General features: G+C 48.3%; 1 protein-coding gene across 1 annotated transcript in view; it reads right to left on the bottom strand.

Annotated features, from left to right (window-relative positions):
• mchr2a (melanin concentrating hormone receptor 2a) overlaps nt 1–15,699 on the bottom strand; it is an 80,198-nt gene extending 64,499 nt beyond the window's left edge. Inside the window, exon 1 of the mRNA XM_085997455.1 lies at nt 15,411–15,699. The gene's annotated coding sequence lies outside the window, so the exon portion shown is untranslated. The remainder of the gene's footprint in view (nt 1–15,410) is intronic.
• Between the last annotated feature and the right edge of the window lie 704 nt (nt 15,700–16,403).

The following is a 16,403-nucleotide window of genomic DNA, read 5'->3' as shown; positions in this document are numbered from 1 at the left end:
CCCCCCTCTCTCCTCTCCTCTCTCCCTCCCCCCTCTCTCCCTCCCCCCCCTCTCTCCCTCCCTCTCTCCCTCCCCCCTCTCTCCTCTCCTCTCTCCTCTCCTCTCTCCCTCCCCCCTGTCTCCTCTCCTCTCTCCCTCCCCCCCCTCTCCTCTCTCCCTCCCCCCCCTCTCTCCCCCTCTCTCCTCTCCTCTCTCCCTCCCCCCCTCTCTCCTCTCCTCCCCTCTCTCCCTCCCCCTCCCCCTCTCTTCCTCCCCCTCCCCCCTCTCCTCCTCTCCCCCCTCCCCCCCTCTCTCCTCTCCTCTCTCCCTCCCCCCCTCTCTCCTCTCCCTCTCTCCCTCCCCCCCCTCTCTCCTCTCCTCTCTCCCTCCCCCCCTCTCTCCGCTCCTCTCTCCCTCCCCCCCTCTCCTCTCCCTCCCTCTCTCTCTCTCCCTCCCTCTCTCTCTCACTCCCTCTCTCTCTCTCTCTCTCTCTCTCCCTCCCTCCCTCTCCGTGGATCAGCGCCTCAGGGCCGGCCGATGCGCGGGCTAGCGCGTTGAGTCCCGGCCGGACTCACCTTAGCTGCGGTTGACGCGCCTCCCGAGCTGGTTTCAAGATGGCCGGCGGGCCCCGTTGCCGGGGTAACCCTTCCCGCTCTCCAAGCCCCGCCCGAGAGCCGCAGCGGGCCCCGTTGCCGGGGTAACCCTTCCCGCTCGCCAAGCCCCGCCCGAGAGCCGCAGCGGGCCCCGTTGCCGGGGTAACCCTTCCCGCTGTCCAAGCCCCGCTCGAGATCCACACTCCCGAGAGCCCCGCCCCCCCCGCCCGAGCCAAGCGGGGAACAGAGTGACCTGGTGACTATGGGTCCGGCTCTGGGGTGGGGCTGTTGACCGCCGCGGGGAAGTTTTGTGCACGGCGGTTCCCGGCACGGCCCGCAACTCAAGGCCCAGGCTTCCCGGGCTGCTAGGCCGCGCCCAGGCGCCGGCACAGCCGCTCGAAACGGCCGTCAAAGTAGGCGAGCCTCCAGGCAAAGGGCAGGGGATCACTTCATTTCCTCCTGTTGCTAAACACAATTTAAAACTCAAATAAATTGTTATTTAATTCCCTAACACATAATTCAAATATTTACCTTAGTTCCCTGACACACAGAAAGTGTGGGGAAAAAATCAAGATGGCGGCCACTCACCTCGGTTCAGAACGATAAGGCCCGCCCACACGTGCACCGATTGGTCGACCATCAGGTCACCGAAGCATAGGATTGGTCAATCGTCAAGTCACTCAACACTCAACTGTAGGATGGCACGCGCCAGGAACCCGCCGTATGATTGGTCGACCTCGATGTCACACGGTCGCTAATGAGATGCTAATGAGCGGAATGTTGAACGTTTTTTGGATACCGCGGGCGCGATTTTTGTCCGGCCGAAACGTAAATACGCCTATGACCGGTCCGTAATCGTAAGCTTTCTTTTGACGTGACGCGCGCGTCAGTTGCTCTATAACTTTCAAACGTATAGAGAACAGACAGACAGACAGACAGAAGAGCCGCTTTATATATATAGAAGAATAATATAGAATAGATAGATATATAGACATTGGTGTGCAGTAGTCAGTTTAGTAAATGTTAAAAAAAATTAAAAGATGTTAAAACATGCCTATTAGTGCCCTTGCACCTAAAAAATAAACTTAATTTTAAGAGCTTTCCGCAAAGAAGCGCAATTAGTGGAAAGTCCCAATGGTGATTAATTCGATCTGGGGAGTGGCCAGTTTTGTAGGCGGGGCCGGCATCTACCGTGATTGCTGTTTGTAGAAACTTGCTGTGTGCTAATTGGCTGCTACATTGCCTACACTTCAAAAAAAAAGTACTTAATTGGCTGTAAAGCACCTTGGGTTGTGAAAGGCACTATATAAATGCAAGTCTTTTTTTTAACAGGATTGTAAAAAAATAATCACCGCAAACTGTAATGACAAGTTATTTAAGTGAAAAGTAGTTACATTTTAAGTGTTTTTTTGCAGATCAACACAGTTTTGTCTTAATGTGTTCCAATGTGGGTTTCTGGATAGACTCAAGGCTTGTTGTAGTTCAGTTTGTTCGACTAACTCATATCAGAATCCATCTACCCTCATGGATGAATATTTTAGCACTTGCTCAAGATGATTAATTAAGAGTTGCATGACATGGAGCATTCTATAGCGAAGAGAGAATAAAAGCTGACAAACTCCAAGAAACAAGACTGTAATTCACTGTTAAAGGAGCAGTACTAATAGCATCTGAGGGGAAAATCCACAAACACACACCTTGGTAGTGGAAGGAAGCATAATAGTGGAAACCAGTGTGGTGGCTGGAAGAAGAAACTATCTAAGTGTGTGGGAAAACGGGATGGAAAGATAATTAAAATCATTGCACTTCTGGTCTTGCATCAACTGGCTCTGCTTATCGAAGAAGCTTTTTTGTTACAAGTTATGTTTTAGATATGATGTTTCATTTAAATGTTGTCATTATAAATTATTTCGCTTTTGTAATCATATTACAATTGGCAAGCAATTGTTGTAATATATTCATTCAAAAACTGTGTAAATTCCCTTGCATTTACTGTCATTATGTAGAATGTGTAATTAGTATGAAGTGACTGAGGTATGTAATGACGTACTTTCCTGTTAATTGCTTTGAGAGTGGATGTTTTTCTTCAAAGATGTCAATGAGTTGTTTGATTACAGAAAATGTTGATTTCAGCTCTGTTCAATGTAAAAGCACTTGGTTTCAACTGAGGATAAATTGACAGTATTTTTGTTATATATAGCAATTCGGTCTCCTGTGGCACTGTACATGGGAGTCAAGGACTGTGCATTGTCAAAGCTGTATTTTGATGTTTTGAAAGTATTTGATAACAGTAAATCTTAAAACAGTGGACAGCAGAAGTCATAATATAGAGATTAAAAATTAAATGAAAAAACTGAAGTACTTAAAATGCAACAAAATGTGCTATTTGCAATGATCTGGTGTCTTTTTTGATGCTGTACAATCCCAACAGAAGAACTCAGCTTACAAAAGCCAGTAACAAAGCACTGCTCAATGACAACAACAAAATGTTGCTGATGAGCATCACAGTGAGTTAATGGAGCATCAGCAACCAATGAATCAATAAATTAAAAAAGCATAAGCACCAGCAAATTAAAAAATTAATACAGCAGCGAATTAAAAAGTTACTGGAGCAGCAGACAGCAGTAAATTAATAAATGAATGTAGCAGTGAGTAGCAGCAAATAGATGGATAGGTGGGCAGTAGCAAATTAATGAAGTAGAACAAAGACAACAAGAAGGAAAAAGGGACTGAGTAAAAGCCAAAGTGAGAGCACAGTCCAAAGATATAGTGGGAAGGGAGCACAGGTAAGGACGCAAAATAAAAACAGAGAAGTGGGATTCAAAAAAAAGCAAAGGGCCCAAAAAAACAAAGAACTAGGCCTGGCACTGGTGGAAACCCAAGGGCCTAAAAAAAGTGAACTAGTAGTGCTGAAATCAAAGAACTTCAAAGAAAAGAGGAACAGGGCTGGCCCTAGTGAAAATCCAAAGTGCTCAAAAAAGGGAGTGCGGTTCGCACCAATGTTCCCTTTAAGCTGTGTGGCTGCGCGAGACCCTCGGAGTGAGCCGGCATTTAAATTGAAAAAACGCACATGCATGGAATTTTGAATGGGCCACGCAGCCCGTTAAAGGGGCCATGTGGCCCCCCAAAAATTACAGGGGACATTGGTTGGCACTGTGTGAAAAACAAAGGGCCTCAAAAAAATTTAGACGAGTGGGACTAGACCAAAGTAACAGAGTGAGCAGGAAGCCAAAATGAGCTGAGTTGGTGGGGAATGGAGGCTAGGGTAGCCAACTTAAAAAAAAAATTAAAATTCATTTCTTGGAAACAGCACAAATTAGACAATAAAGAGCAACACAAATTAGGGAGTACAAAGCACAATGATTTTTTTCAATTTATAGCCACTTTTAAAAGCATAGAAGCAGCAAACAACTCTGGGTGGTTTAGTGGTGTGGCTGAGCCATGGAAGCTGGAGGCAGCAGGAATTGTTATAATGCCACCCAGTGACAAGGGTGGGCAACTATATCCTGATAGAGAATTGTTCACATACAGGGTTGCTATTATAAATGGTAACAACAGGAAAACATGGAAACATAGAAGATCGGTGCAGGAGTAGGCCATTTGGCCCCTCGAGCCTGCTCTGCCATTTAATGAGATCATGGCTGATCATCCAAATTCAGTACCCTGTCCCTGTAAGCTTTGTGAACAGAAAAGTGTGAACAGATATGCAAAATTTTTAATAATAACCAGCAAATTGCCCATGGTGATGTTCACAGCAAGTTGGATGATACAGTAGTTTATAACAATAAGGTTGTTTATGCTATATAGAGGATAATATTAGGCTACTAATTTACAGCAACCAAATAAGTCAAATTCCATGTCAGGTTTTGCACCAAGACAAGGCCTTGGACAACGTGGACCACTTTCCATACGTCGGGAGCCTACTGTCAACAAGGGCAGACGTCGATGACGAAGTCCAACACTGCCTTCAGTGTGCCAGTGCAGCCTTCGGTCGCCTGAGGAAGAGAGTGTTTGAAGACCAGGACCTCAAACCCGGCACCAAGCTCATGGTATACAGAGCAGCAGTGATACCCGCCCTGCTGTATGCCTCAGAGACATGGACCTCAAAGCACTGGAGAGGTACCACCAACGCTGCCTCTGCAAGATCCTGCCAATTCATTGGCAGGATAGGCGCACCAACGTCAGTGTTCTCGCTCAGGCCAACATCCCCAGCATCGAAGCTTTGACCACGCTCGATCAGCTCCGATGGACGGGTCACATTGTCCGCATACCCGATACGAGACTCCCAAAACAAGCACTCTACTCGGAGCTCCGGCACGGCAAGAGAGCCCCAGGTGGGCAGAGGAAACGCTTCAAGGACACCCTCAAAGCCTCCTTGAAAAAGTGCAACATCCCCACTGACACCTGGGAATCCCTGGCCCAAGACTGCACAAAGTGGAGAAGAAGCATCCGAGAAGGCGCCGAACACCCCGAGTCTCTTCGCCGGGAGCAAGCGGAAGCCAAGCGCAAGCAGTGCAAGGAGCGCACGTCAACCCAAGCACCCCACCCACCCGCCCCTTCAACCACCATCTGCCCCACCTGTGACAGAGACTGTAGGTCCCACATTGGACTCATCAGTCACCTGAGAACTCATTTTTAATGTGGAAGCAAGTCATCCTTGGTTCCGAGGGACTGCCTAAGAAGAAGAAGATTAGGCTACTAATTTACAGCAACCAAATAAGTCAAATTCCATGTCAGCACTGTGGTGGTTATTGCAGCATGAGAGGGGAGGAAATCATTGTGGAAGGAGAACCTGGAATTTGGCAAATACTATGGCAGGGAAACCTAAGGCTTGGCAGAGCTATGAGTTTAAATATCAGCTCACTGATGAATCTTGGTATCCATCAGCAGTATCAGAAGCTAGAGGGTGTGGATCTTACAGCACTGGGTGGGGTTGCAGACAACCCATCTCTGGTATCCCTGCCATATCTATATATATAAAAGGATACTTCTGTCTGTCATTCCGTCTGTCTGTCTGTCTTTCTGTCTGTCTGTCTTGAATTAACTCGAAAGTTATAGAGTGTACCTACGTGTGTTACGTCGAAAAAAAGCTGGCGATTCCAGAACCGTCCTAAGCATATTTACGTTTCGGCTGGACAAAATTTGCGCCCCGCGGTATCCAAAAAACGTTCAACATTCCGCTCATTATCCGCTCATTAGCATCGAGTGACGTCGAGGTCGACCAATCGTACGGCGGGTTCCTGGCGCGTGCGGCCGGGCCCTCCTACGGTCGAGTGACGGGACGATTGACCAATCCCACGCTTCGGTGACCTGACGGTCCACCAATCAATGCCTGTGTGGGCGGGCCTTATCGTTCTGAACCGAGGTGAGTCACCGCCATCTTGATTCCAAACTTTTCCTTTCTTTTTCCCGCTTCTGCGTCTTTAAAAAAAAAGTGCGTTTAAAACACATATTGTTTTTTTAAAAAGTTAATTACTTTCTAAATCTTTTATCTAATCTCATTAATTTTCCTACCTTTCCCTGTTTTTCCAGGTAGGCCTCGAAGCCTGGGCATCTGTTGCCAGCCATGCTGTACCCTAGGCAATTGTTTTGTGGCAAGCTCCTCCCACCCCTCACCCCGCCGCTGGGCCCGATTCCGAACCAGCGGCAAGCCATCTTGGTAAAGGCTGGCTGGGCTCACTGCAAGCTCCTGGCGGTTCATTCGGGGGGGGCGGGGCTCGGGAGGGGAGGGGGAGCGGAGAGGGTTACCCCGGCAACCGGGCCTCGCCAGCCACAATCGGCCCGCTCAGGCCCAGAGATCGGGAGGCGGAGAGGGGAGGAGCGTTACCAAGGCAACCGGTGGCTCGGGAGGGGAGGGGGAGCGGAGAGGGTTACCCCGGCAACCCGCCAGCCGCAATCGGCCGCTCAGGCCCAGGCCCGGAGATCAGGAGGCGGAGAGAGGAGGAGGGTTACCAAGGCAACCAGGGCTCAGGAGGGGAGGGGGAGCGGAGAGGGTTACCCCAGCAACCGGGCTCGCCAGCCGCAATCGGCCGCTCAGGCCCGGAGATCAGGAGGCGGAGAGGGAGGAGGGTTACCAAGGCAACCGGGCCCGGGCAGCCGCAATCGGCCGTCTCAGGCCCCCCTTCACCCCCCTCCCCCTCTCCCTCCCTCCCCCTCCCCCCTCTCCCCTCCCTCCCCCTCCCCCTCTCCCTCCCCCTCTCCTCCTCCCTCCCCCTCCCCTCCTCCCCCTCCTCCTCCCCTCCCTCCTCCTCCCCCTCCCCCTCCCTCCTACTCCTCCCCCTCCCCCTCCCTCCTACTCCCACCTCCCCCTCCCTCCTACTCCCCACTTCCCCCTCCCCCTCTCTTTCTCGCTCTCTCTCTCCCCCCCAGTCGCTCTCTCTCTTCCCCCCAGTCGCTCTCACTCTTCCCCCCAGTTGCTCTCTCTCTTCCCCCCAGTCGCTCTCTCTCTTCCCCCCAGTCGCTCTCTCTCTTCCCCCCAGTCGCTCTCTCTCTTCCCCCCCGTCGCTCTCTCTCTTCCCCCAGTCGCTCTCTCTCTTCCCCCCAGTCGCTCTCTCTCTTCCCCCCCAGTCGCTCTCTCTCTTCCCCCCAGTCGCTCTCTCTCTTCCCCCCCACTCGCTCTCTCTCTTTCCCCCCAGTCGCTCTCTCTCTTCCCCCCAGTCGCTCTCTCTCTTCCCCCCAGTCGCTTTCTCTCCCCCCCCAGTCGCTTTCTCTCCCCCCCCCCAGTCGCTCTCTCTCTTCCCCCCAGTCGCTCTCTCTCTTCCCCCCAGTTGCTCTCTCTCTTCCCCCCAGTCGCGCTCTCTCTCTCTTCCAACAACAACATGCCCTCAAAAGACCCTCGGCATTCCTGTATTTGTAGTGCTCTCTCGCTGTGTCTCACAGGTGTCATTGATTAAAATGTTTACTCGTTAAAATGTTTACATGTTCTAACCATCAATAAAATATATGTTGTAATTAAAAGTTTACTGTTTGCTTTCAAAATTAAACTTGTTTCTTTAAAAAAACAACTCAAATTAGGATGAGAAAAGATGTTCAGTCTGCTTATCCATTTCTTTTTTTAATTCACTCTCTCACTCTGCCTCACAGATGTCAGTAATTAGAAATGTAGGGGTGGTTGGAACACAGGAATTTCTGTTGGGAGCTGGGTGGTGCAAAACTAAGGTGCAGCACCACCATTGGTGGGAGGATGCAATTACAATGAGTCAAGTTTACATAGGCAGCATCCATTATAAACGTGCACATCGAAACTTATAATGGGAAAATTTGACAACAGGAAGTAAGGTTTTGTAGAAAGTGCATGCAGATGTAAGATTTTTAAAGATATTATAAATATAAAGGATTATTACCTCTAGAGCAGATTCATAACAGTAATGTAGTTCTAATAGTTTCATAAAGCTCCTTTTGATCTTTGTGAGTTGAACTATGTCACTAGCTTTTGCATGGCTGCAGTCTCTCTCATTTAAGTCATATCTTGGTAAAATAGTGAGTAAAATGTCAATTAAATGACAAAACCCTACCATTCCGATAAAACAACATTTTCTATTAAATATGTAGAAACCCTGTATAATATACCTCTGAAGTAACTGCCCCATCCACACATTATGAGGAGTTGATCATGGCTCTCAGCATACCAATCAAATGATTACATTCCAATACGGTATTCCTCTGTAGTGTCATCCATTAAATAATGGAGGTCCTCCATTTATTTTATTATTTCTGTGGCACAAAGTTTTTCCAATTCTGACAGCTAACATTAACCATTGTATAAATAGAAAGTTCGATAGGTATTTGTGTGGTAGATCATTTAAACAACTTGTAAAACTGAACCGACATCACACGCTTGGTACATTGTGGTTTATGCATTATGTAGTTGGGTTTGCCATTGTTTAAATGTCATGTAACACTAAAGCTATCATGGTATATGCTATTTAAAAAGTGAACAACTGAAAAACTATGAATAGTTTTAATGGGATTAATTCACTTGGATTTTAAAAAACTGTTATCTTATTTTTAAAGCTTTAACCAGCATAAAGACACAAACTATTAAATGAATGCCTTAAATTGCTTAATGGGTCCCCACTAGCTACTGTCATGGATCTGACCAAAGGAGAAAGAGGAATTTTCTTCAAGACTCGATCAAGGCTGAGAACAAAATATACATCATAGTGGCAATAGCACAGAAGGAGGACATTTGGTTCATCGGCCATGACTTACACCATGCCATAATTTCCCGGTGCTTTTGTGCTGCTCCACCATTTCCCTTGCCAAATGAGTTGAGCAGCTCATTTTCATAGCTCTGTCCCCCATTAAAATCAATGGTGATCGCAAGTTTGCTGAATTGATGCGACTGAGACTGCCACTACCTCTTAGACCATTGCGGAATGGCACTGGTGGGCCCTTGGTAGCAACATGTGTTGGTGAACCTACCATGCTTTACATTAACAATCAAAGCAAATCCATTGCACCAGTTGTACTCAGATTTAAACGTATTGTATGATTCACAATTATGCTTTGCGTATATATAAAATAAACCTGACAACACATTTGACATCAATAAAACAGCATCATTTGATTAATAGTTTGATCATTATGAAGCATTTTAAAGTTCAACGTGTCCAACCTGGACAATGTAGACAGGTAAAATTATTTAGAAAATATAGTGGGAGAAATTCAGTTGGTAAGCGCCTCCCGTTAGCGCCTGGTGGGGGTGCTAACGGGGCGCTAATGAAGTAGCACCGGGGCAAGGCGAATCCAGCGCTGCAGGACAAATCCATTCATCCCTTAGCGCCGCCGCTAGCAGTTAGCGCCTGGGGCTTTAGCGCCAGGCAGGTCATGACATCAGTGAACGTGCCAAGCTCACTGGGTGCCCGATCTGCCAAATTGATTATCGCCCTCTGCCTCAACGCCTCACCACGACAACGACAAGAGGAGGCGTGAAGCAGATGGATTGCGGCTCCAGGGGCACTATTTAAAGGGATGAGACACAGCTGTCAGGTTAGTGCTGTTTCACTGCTTCCTTGTCAGTTTTCGATTGTGCAAGAGTTTAATTCAGTCATTTAAAGGTTCTTTAGTATCAGGAGTGCTGTGGCTACTTAAAATTTGTTACATTTGTTCTGACAAAAATTCAAAGTGCTACATATCGTTACATTAATGGGGGCTGTACTGTTAGTTGACCTCGCCTGCCAGGATCTACTGCGGAGAGAAGAAAGGCAGTGAGAAAGATTGCAAGATGTGGCCAGAGGGAGGAGGAGGGCCATCAGGGTTCTCAACAGGACGCCTTACCCTCCGAGGATATTCTGAGAGAACACTTCTGCTACTTCCAATTAAGCACGGAGCAGTGCATTAGAAGGCTCCTCTTTAGCAAGGATGTGGTCACCAAACACTGCCACCTCCTGCAGCCAGACCTCGAGCCTCAGATTAGGTTGACCACAGCTCTTTCAGTGGCAGTCAAGGTCATCGTCGCCCTCAATTTCTTCGCCAGTGGTTCCTTCTGCAACAGGAGATATCACGAACATCTCGCAGTTCACCATCCATCACTGCATCCGAGAAGTCACAGAGGCTCTCTACACTAAGAGAAGGGACTACATTTCCTTCCTCATGACCAGAGAGAAGCAGGACGAATGTTCATGTGGCTTTGCTAGGATAGCGGGCTTCCCCATGGTGCATGGCGCCATTGACTGCACCCACATGGCTTTGCGGGCACCGCATAACAATCCTGAGATCTTCCGTAACCGTAAAGGCTATCACTCACTTAATGTGCAGTTGGTGTGCGACCACAGACAGCGAATCCTCAATGTGAATGCCCACTATCCTGGCAGCAGCCACGATGCCTTCATCCTGTGCCAGCACTCTTCCAGCCACCACATTAAGCTCACGGCTGGCTGGTCAGAGACAAGGGCTATCCGCTCTCCACCAGGCTCATGACTCCCCTCCACAACCCCAAACTCCTGCTCAGCACTCATACAATGAGAGCCATGCTGCCACTAAGAACATCATCGAGCAGACCATCTGGGTGCTCAAGCAACAGTTCCACTGCCTTGACCACTTGGGAGGAGCCCTCCAGTACTCAGCTGAGTGGGTGACCCATTTCATGGTGGTCTGCTGCATGCTCCACAAATTGGCCATCATGAGGGCCCAGCCCTTGCCACTAGGGACTGCGGGATCACCTCAGGAAGAGGAAGAGGGAGAGGAGGAGGAGGATGAGGATGAGGAGGAACAGGAAGACAAGGAGGAGGAACAGGAGAGAGGGAGGAGGCAGTCACTCAATTGGCCTTCCGGAAGGGCGGTCCATGACTGCCTCATCAGACTGCGGTTCCAATAAATTAAACCCAGATCCCCGTTGCTCACCACATCCCCATCATTCCAACCCTGTCGCAGGCCATTTCACAGCGCAAAGCTGAAATGAGAGACACCACAAAATCATTCAAGTCCAATTAATAAATGTATCAATAATCAGTTAACACATATTTACAACAACAATCTCAGCTATTCACCCTTGTGCAATTCCTTAGTGCCTCTCGTTACTGTGCCTTTGCCTACTCCAGTGCTCCAAGAAGTGTTGGCCTAGTGGCTGCAGCATGGCGGGTGGAAGGCTGCTGTGTGTCCGTGCGGGAGACTTCAGATGGCCTTGCAGGACGCCCTCGACCAGCTCTGGGCCTGAAAGGCCCGGCTGTAGACTGCACCACCTCAGCATAGGCAGCAGCAGTCTGAGCTGGCTGGATGACAGGCAGCGACAAGGGCAGTGGCAGAGTGCCAGTGGTGGGAACAGGAATGCTGTCATCCTGAGAGAGGACAACAGGTTCCTGCTCCACTGACCCACTGCCACTCCCCTGGGGCAGCACCTCAGCATCACTACCAATCTACTGGAGCACAGATTGCTGACCTGCTGCGACACCGTGAAAGCCTCGGTGGACAGTGGTCAACCCAGCCACAATGGCAGCAGTCAGAGCTTGCATGGCATCAAGCTGAGACTGCATGAGAGCAGTCTGAGAATTTATGGCACCAAGCATAGACTGCATTACAGCACTAAGATGTTGTGTGGCTTCCACTTGTGCTGCAATGGAAGCTGCCACATTGTCCATCACATGCAGCATGAGGTCTGGGTCGCCACGGTCTCTCTGGGAATCCACAATCCTTTGCAGACTGGAAATGATGGGCTCCATGGTGTACGCAGAGCTCTGTGCAATGTTGGAGGAGGCCTCCTCCAGACTCCTTAGCATTGCAGAGAGGCTCTCGGGCACCCTTGCCATTGCACCTATCATCTCCGTGTGCATGCCCATCATCCTTCTTCTAAAGGCCTCCCCATCGAGGTCCTCATCTGCGTCCTGTGCAGCAGAACTCACATGTGAACTTGCCTTCCGGGGAGCTGTCTCCCAAGCTCCCCTTTCCCCCTGGCCATGCTGCAGCCCGCTCGTCCCCAGTGCATCACCCTGTGCAGATCCCACTACTATACTAACCTCTAAAGAACGTGAAGTGCCAGTATCTGAGCTGGTGCCTGCAGGTGAGATATGCAGTGACGCGATGTGTTCTTCATCCTCCTCTTCTCCCGCATCGCTCTCTATGCTACCCTCAGGGACAGGCTGCTCAGCTGCTTGCTCATTATCTGAAAGCAGAAAGGCACAAGAGTTGGGTTTAGGTGAGTGGAGGGGGGCAGGAAGGGAGAAAGGCATGCATACATCATGATTAGCTGGAAAGTGGGAAAGGCTTGTGGCTGAGGGGGAAGGGGGATGTGAGAAGAAGGAGTAGGGATGAACATACTGTTGTTGTCCCCAAGGGGGTCAATGTTGCCGGTGGCCATGGCGCCCACCACCTGGCACCCAATGATTTGCAGCACTCTTTCCTCCAGCTCAGAAAGTGGTTGTGTGTCAGCTTGTCCCCCGCCTGTGCACTCCTGCTCCCTCCTGTTGTGAGCAACCTTGGCCTGCAAGAGAAAGGAAAGTGTGTGAGTGAGTGTGGAGCAATGTGTTTGGGAGATGTGCCTGCCATAGTTGAATAGCTGTCATTGTGTGCAAGGTGTGAGATGTGGGCGTGAGTGTTGGTAGAGATTGTTGGTGGGTGAGTGCTGGGGGTGTGGTGCTTTGGGCAGTGTGTGCAGACTGAGGTTCAGCTGGTGCTATGTAGCGTTTGTTGAGGCATTGACTCACCTTGACTACCTGAGTGAGGTTGTTAAATTTCTTCCTGCACTGTGTGTGGGTCCTGGGGACCACAGTGCTGCCTGAGATCTGCTGGGCTACCTCCCTCCACATGGCACGGAAGACTTGCGGCGAGAGCCTCCTGCCACTTGCTGGGTAGAGCACCGCCTTCTGTCTCTCCATAGCGAAGACCAACGCCTCCAAATCCTGGTCATAGAATCTGCGAGCTCTCTCCCTGGGCCATTGATCTGCCATAATGACGCCTCCTTCAGTGTTCTGGTTCCTTCACCTTGGCCTTCTGCTGCTTACTGAGACAGCTGCAGAACCAGCAATGCTGAGAATGAGGTTCTGCAGCATGATTGAACCTCCCCTTTAAGAACTGGAATGAGCCTGTGGCAATGATGACCAGTGATTAGGCTGCACCTAAAATTGCTTAGTGCTTTGAGTCTAACGCCACTGAACTAGATCATTAGCGCTTGATTTAGTGCTCCCATCCTTTCTTTGAGTGATGACACTGAATTTTGCATGTAGCGAGATTCATTAGCCCCTGGCGCTAAATCTCAAACTTTTCAAATTTAGTGCCCACTCCTGGGCGATAATGAATTTGTCCTCCATAAAGACTTGCAATATTGGCATATCTTTGGGTAATCAAATAATGGCATTTCATTTTAATTGTCTACCCTTTGTGATTAAAAAATACTGTTTCATAACGTCGATCTAGATTTTGCTTTAGGAAAGGACAGCACAGTTCATTGCCCATAGACTTCTGCAGTGTTACATTTTGCTGGGGTAATTTTTCGAATCCTCAGATCATTATTTTCCCAATAAATTTCAGATGTTAAAGGTGCTTGCAACTAATCAGCGCCCTTGTTTTAGCAGACTGGATTCGACTGATAGTAACATAAGAATAGCTACTCAACTCAGGTAAAGGCATATTTTATAAATATGATGAAAATAGGAAACCGGCAACAATAGGTTCAGCACTTTTACTTTTATGGAAACGTTAAATAACTTCTTGTTCCATCCTGTGTTGGGCTCCGGCACCTTGAATGTGTATCGGACAGAGGCTGTGCCTCATCTGACTTGCCGTTATGCTCGATGCAGCATCAATTCTCCAGCAAATGTTGTCGTAAATTCACCACCGGAGGATCGGGGTGCACAACGGTCTAACTTACGCTGTCTGCTGCCGATTTCATAGTTCCATGGAATTCCGGGGCATGTCTGTGTCGGCTCTTTGCTCGAGGAATTGAAGTCAATGGAAATGGAAATCAGGAGAGGTGTATAACGGGCGGCTGAATGATATCGCCCATTTTACACTATCGCCCAAAGTCAAAATTACCCCCTTCATTATTTTAAAAGCATTTCTGTTAACCTCCTCTTCGCCTTCTATGTTACAGCAGAATTGGTCCCAGTATCTGAAGTCTCTTATAACTACACCTTCTCATGCTTGGTGTCAGTCAGCTCTGGGTAGCTTGATTAATTAATTACACTAATTACACAATGTGCAGCGGTGGTTACATTTCGAAACCCTGCCCCTGAAAGAAAAGAGCCATCATCTGATATCAGATGTCTCCTGCAAGAAAGTCCACCTTTGGATGTTGGATGAGGACAGGGTCAGGCTTCCTCTGTGTTGTTGCTCGTGGTTGAACGGCCTACAGTTGCTGTCTGGGCTCACCCTTTCAGAACTGTCACTTGCCCACTGTACTGGAAGACTGATTGTGCCCACCGCACTGTACCCCAGAGGAGGAGGAAAATTGGGCGTGGAGGGAACGGGTTATTGCTTCAACTAAAACACGAGTACCCTGGCACTCCTTTTAAGTGATACTCGGCAAAATTGAATCGTTTTCCATTCTCTATTAAAGCAGCGTTTATAAAACGTAAAAGTCTTTATAAAACTTTCTGACCTGATCGATGATCATTTTCTTCCTATGGGGTGACCTTTGTTCACTGAGTAATTCTGAAGGAAGCCCCTGTAAACTATAATACAGGATCCAGCAAACTCACCGACTGTTGGGCCAGCTTTGGTCCAGCAGCAAGTTCGTGACATCCTCTTACCTTTACCAAACGCTGCTGCAATTCTCTTATCACGGCGTAAAGGCGGCGCAAAGATGTATTTTGTGGCCGTATTTTTTTTTAATGCACTCAAAAACATGTGTCGGCTTTGTTTTTCTGTCAGTGTTCATTCGGTGTTCCTGGTTTGTGGACATTCGAGGGAGGATCTTGATTTCCTCAAACATTCGAGAATCGTCAACTTCGTAAGTGTTTGCTTCGTTCATAAAATCTGTTGGTCAGTGAGGGGGTGAAATGAAGTTGAATTTTATCTATTGCTAATAGAGTGGCGCAGGAGTGATTAAAGTACTCTAGATTGTGGACACCGACTGACAGGTTCCAGCTTCACCTGTACATCAGAACCACGAAACTAATCGTAACTCAACTTGAATGATTTTATTACCAAACACCACCTAGATATGAATGGTCTGGCATTGCTCAAGAACAGGTATGTATTAGCACTGAAATATGCAGTTCAAATAAAATAATCGAGTAAGTAAATATATACACACATGAATGGTTATATATATATATAATGATATATCCTGTATTTACACTATATTAAATATTTTGTTTCTTATACTCACTCAAGAATATTGTCTTAATTCAGTTCTTACCTGCTTGATGCCAGTGGAGATCTCTTATAAAAACTCGTACCTACCAAGTCAGCCTTGTATTTTCTGCCCGGTTGTTACATCCGATTGATGTCTGGAAATGTACAAAAGTGGCTTCCAGCAGCAAGGTGACACGCCTCCCCACCAGTGTGCGCTCTCCGCCACCGGCTCTGATACCGTGTCCCTTCACACGTCACCTGGATTCTGGGGGGGAAGTGACAACACATTGGATTTGTCGGTGGACCCGTCCGTGGGGAGCGAATTGCTGAGACTAAGCTGGGACTGTGAGAGCGCAGCTGACATCTTCACAGGCTGAGCATTCAGACGTCAGTGCCGTGCAGTTCGCGCGTCAGGATCGCCCTGCAACAGTTTGCTCTCCCCGCCGCATCTGCTCCCGAGTTTGCACCAGCTGTTTATATTCGCCGAAAATGAATTCTATTAGGAACATAGCAGCGCCTCGCTACCACAGTGTGCAGATAATTATTTTCAACAATTCTTAGAGGCTTCTAACTTTGGACACGTATAGCACACACGGAGCTGAAAGTGCGGCAGGCGTGTTACCTTGCTGCTGAGAATCGCAAACTGGAAGCCATTTCTGTACATTTCCAATCATCAGTCGGATGTGACAACCAATGACTTGTATGCAGAAAAGTGTGAAGTTTTGGTAGGAAGAATGAAGAGAGGCAATTTAAACTCATGGTATAATTTTAAAAGGGGCTGCAGGAATAGAGAGACCTGGGGGTGTCTTTGAAAGTGGCAGGACAATTGAGAAGGCTGTTAAAAAGGCATACTGGATTCATTGGCGGTATAAATAGAGGCATATGGGCTCGGTTTTACCAGCCCGGAGGTGTGTCAGCTGGTAAAATCGGAAAAAATGGCTTCAGACACCCAACAAGCCTCCATCCCGCCCCCCACCCGATTTTCCTGAGTGTCTGTTCAGCTGCTCCCAAACTGACCCGACTCCAACCAGTGGGATAGGTAGTTAAGGCAGTTCAGAGCCTGTTAACTGCCTAGATAATCCTATTTTGACAGAGGCTTCC

Source organism: Somniosus microcephalus, chromosome 9 (assembly GCF_052327205.1).
Source record: "Somniosus microcephalus isolate GS21.2 chromosome 9, FLI_Smic_1.0, whole genome shotgun sequence".
NCBI lineage: Eukaryota > Metazoa > Chordata > Chondrichthyes > Squaliformes > Somniosidae > Somniosus > Somniosus microcephalus.
This window is presented reverse-complemented; position numbering and strand designations above follow the sequence as displayed.